This window comes from Bidens hawaiensis, unplaced genomic scaffold, assembly GCF_021521415.1.
Source record: "Bidens hawaiensis isolate Kalapana, Puna unplaced genomic scaffold, B.hawaiensis_p1.1 tig00069451_1, whole genome shotgun sequence".
NCBI classification, from domain to species: domain Eukaryota; kingdom Viridiplantae; phylum Streptophyta; class Magnoliopsida; order Asterales; family Asteraceae; genus Bidens; species Bidens hawaiensis.
The window spans coordinates 3,398-7,594 of record NW_027502255.1 but is presented as its reverse complement, the minus strand read 5'-3'; the positions used below and the strand labels follow the sequence as shown (position 1 = coordinate 7,594).

General features: G+C 35.8%; 1 pseudogene across 1 annotated transcript; it reads left to right on the top strand.

Annotated features, from left to right (window-relative positions):
• The first annotated feature begins 661 nt into the window (after positions 1 to 661).
• Positions 662 to 2,792, top strand: LOC143605448 (zinc finger BED domain-containing protein RICESLEEPER 3-like; annotated as a pseudogene). The gene is made up of 2 exons (XR_013148539.1): positions 662 to 2,449; positions 2,527 to 2,792. The product of XR_013148539.1 is annotated as a zinc finger BED domain-containing protein RICESLEEPER 3-like (transcript).
• Positions 2,793 to 4,197: the final 1,405 nt, after the last annotated feature.

Below are 4,197 nucleotides of genomic sequence, written 5' to 3'. Positions count from 1 at the left end.
TTACTTATGTTAATGTTTGAAACTTTTAACATATTCATAGGTTTAGAATGAATATTATCTTTAGAGGTGCACAATAAACCAATTGAACCAGAGATGGTTTGTAACCCAGAAATGAAAGCCCAACCGCCGGTTTGGTTTCGGTTTGTGTACCTCCGGTTAAACCCTAACAGAACAGGTTAAAACCCGGTTTCAATCCCAAACCGGAACTGAACCGGTGCTTTCTTTGCCAAAACTGGCTTCAGCTAAACCTGGTTTTGACCAAAATCGGAACCAGTTTCAACTAAAAGTGTTTTTGACTGAGTTTGACCAAAAACGGAACCAATTTCGACTAAAAGTGTTTTTGACCCAAGTTTGACTCAAGCTGGAACCGGTTCCAACTAAAGCTGGTTTTGACTATGTTTGACCCGAGCTGAGACCGGTTCCAAATAAAACTGTTGTTGTCCAAGGTTTATGTAAGCCGGAACCTTTCCGACTATAACTTTTTTTGACCATGTTTGACTCAATCTAGAACCGGTTCCAACTAAAACTGGTTTTGACCAAGCGTGAACCAGTTTCAACTAAAGTTAATTTTGACCAAGTTTGACCCAAACCCGAATTGGTTTCAACCCGAACCGACTTACACAAAAACTCGGTTACTGTACCTCTAGTTCTCATAATGCAAACTAAAGTTTAATCTGTGTTTGTTTTTTCTTATAATAGCAGATGGAGTCACAAAATAATGAAATAAAGAAAAGGAAACAGAAATCCGTTTGTGACTACTTTGAAAGATCCAACGACAACGAGGGGAACATAAAAGGCAAGTGCAACCACTGCTCTCAAGTGCATGAAACACACCCAAGTGTTGGTGGAACATCAACAAAACAACACTCGTCGGCATGTACGCAAGACCCGAATAATTCGAAAGATGTTAACGATGATGAGGAAGACATTACTCAGCATATAAGGACATCATTAGCGAAAATGATTATCTGCGACGGTCTTCCTTTCTCGTTTGCTGAAAGCAGGAGATTTCAGGAGTTTATCAAAGCTCTTACTGGTGCCGGGGATGGTAGCTTGAAACCGGATAAAGCAAAAGCGAGAAAAGCCTTAGCAAAAATGATAATAATCAACAAACTTCGTTTCTCGTTTGTTAGAAACGCGGGATTTAAAGAGTTTGTGGAAGCTGCGTGCCGTGATTTTAGCATGCCTTCACCGTCTGCATTAGCAAAAGATTGTTGTGATTACTTTTTGAAAAAGAAGATGAAGTTAAGAAAGTTGTTTAAGAACAATAAACAAAGAGTTTGTCTTACCACTAATATATGGACTTCAGAGGAAACAGTTGATTACATGTGTTTAAGCGCACAGTATATCGACGATGATTGGACTTTGCACAATAAAATAATCAACTTTAGATCTCTTTTTAGTGGTGATGGCGAGGATATTGGAAGCACAGTTGTTGAATGTTTGGAAGAATGGGGATTAATTGAGAATGTCGTGACGATTACTATGGATAATGCATCGTATAGTGACGATGCAATTTTGTATTTGAAGAGTAAGTTGCCGAACTTGATATCTAATGGTAAATATCTTCATATTAGGTGTATGACGAGTGCTATAAGTTCGGTTGTGAAAAAGGATTCAAATCGCTAAATAATTCAATTGAGCGTGTTCGTAGTGCAGTTAGATATGCTAGATATTATCCTGACAGGTTCAAATCTTGTGTTGTTGAGAAAAAAACTAGAGCCAAAAAGAGTATTTTATGATTTCCCATTTAGATGGGACACTACATATGATATGTTGAAAATGGCACCCGAATTTGAGGAGGCGTTTGATTTATGTCAAATTAAAGATCCAGATTTCAAACGAGTTTGCGAAAATAAAGTTCCGGGGCGTATTGATTGGGTTTATGCAAGAAAATTGGCATCGTTGTTAGAATTCTTTAAAGGTAAAACTATGGAAATGTCTAATACAACGTATGTGGTAGCTAATCAATTTTTCAGTGAAGATATGGATATCGATGCTCGTTTACATGAACTGAAGGGTGAGCACGACCCGCGCTTTAAGCTTATGGCGAATACAATGGCGAAAATGTTTGGTAAGAATTGGGGTGATCGAAAGAAAAACAATATGCTGCTGTATTTTGCTGTTATATTAGATCCGCGCATGAAGGTTGAGGTTATCAAGTATGGTTTTAGAACAATTTGTAACTTGAAAAAAGAGTCAAATACTGAACAAGAAGTTGTGGATAAGATGGTTGAAGATATGGTTAAAGATGTCACGGGTGAGTTCGGGTTATTGTTCAATGAATATGAGTTGATGTATCATCAAACAACAAATTCAAATGATGATATAACTGAATTACAAAAGTACCTTCATGATGCCACTATACAAAATACAGAAGACTTTGATATATTGCAATGGTGGAAACTAAATGCTTCAAAGTATCCAACTTTATCCAAAATGGCAAAAGGTATTATACTTTTATTATAAATAATTATTTTTAGTTAGTTATAAGATACTTATTTTTCTTATTATATTTTGTTTTAGAGCTTTTGGCAATTCCGCTTTCAAGCGTTGCTACGGAGTGTGCTTTCTATACAGAAAAACGAGTATTAGATTCGTATAGAAGCGCGTTACCTGTTACTGTCATTGAAGCATTAATCTGTACACGGGACTGGGTTCGGAAGTCGAGGAAAGACGTCATTATCGAAGATTTCGATGATGAAGATGATTTTTCTGATTCAGATTTTTGAAAAGGTTATTTCATTTTGTTATGTAATTTATAATTGTTTCAGTTAAAGTAGTCCTAATTTTCTTTTATAGATGTTTCTGAGCAACCTGGATGCGGATCAAGATCAACAGTGATGGCATGCGGTTTTTTTTTGTTGTTGAATTGTCGTTTCTTTATGCAATTTCGTAAACTGTTTCTGTTTTTCATGCGACTTGGTTGAATATTGGGATTGTTTAGTTTTCAAGTTCTTCTGTTTACCTTGTTGAATCTATCAAGTAATGTCGGATTTGGGCTTAATTACGGTGGATTTTTAATTATTTTTTTGGTTAACATGACTTGTTTGAAAATAGTTGCTTGTTTCAAAAGGATCATACTGATTGAGTATATATATATAATGGCCATTTTAATGTTTCCTGATCACAATTGAGCCTACTTCAACAGCCTTTGTCAATCTTGCACCAGCCCCTTAGACCGGAACCATATGGTCTGAAACATGTTTGGTCTTTTGTTTTAAGGTCACTGCCTGGTTTGCGTGAACCATCTGTGGGGCTGCAGGGTGAGTGGCAACCGAAGGTCTCGTCACTCTAAGTCCTTTGACTCGTGATCAACCCTAATGGCTTTCTTTTAGTGTTAACAATGTTAACAGCATTGAATATATAAAAATGATACATTGTATACATTGTTCAATGTAACATTTTGCCTTATAACATAACCATTTTTTAACAAAAAGCTGGGCGCAAATTGACCAGTTTGCCTTTTAACATAACCATTTTAGTATTGACTACAAGGTTGCAAATTGCATTTAACTCTTTAAAAGCAAATCATTTCTTCACTAGTGTCCTGTACACAGAGCATGCTCGCCAGAAACCCTTCACCGCCATAGATGTTGTGTATGCTTTGAAACGTTAAGAACCCACTCGGTTCAGTTTGGTTCTGATTAAAACCGAAACCGAAGGTGATTTAAACCCCTAATGCAGTAATGTGCTATTTTTCATTTTAACAGTTTCAATAAAAGCTATTTATATATAGTCTTTGACGCACGTAAAATAATTTGCATTGGTAAACCGGTTTCACTAAAATTGGATTTGACCAAGTTTCGCCCAAGCCAGAACTGGTTTCAACTAAAACTGGCTTTGACCAAGTTTGACCCAAGCCGGGAAAAAACTGGTTTTGACCCAAGTCGGACATATGATTTCATATTAATGCCATTGTAAGTATTCGGAATTAGTCATTAATAACAACTAGCTTTAAAAGCCCGAGATATTGTTGAGTTGTCCACGTGCCTCAAAAAGAGTGATCTAAAGAAGAAAGACTGAAATCAATTATGTAAAAGGTCGTAACAGTATATCTAATAATAAAGGGGTTTCAAAAAGTGAAAGTTGAATAAATTAAAAGAATATTATACTTTTATAAATATATATATAAAAAATAATAAAAAGTTTATCCAATTAATTTACAAAAATTTATTGGCTGAACCGTTCAATACC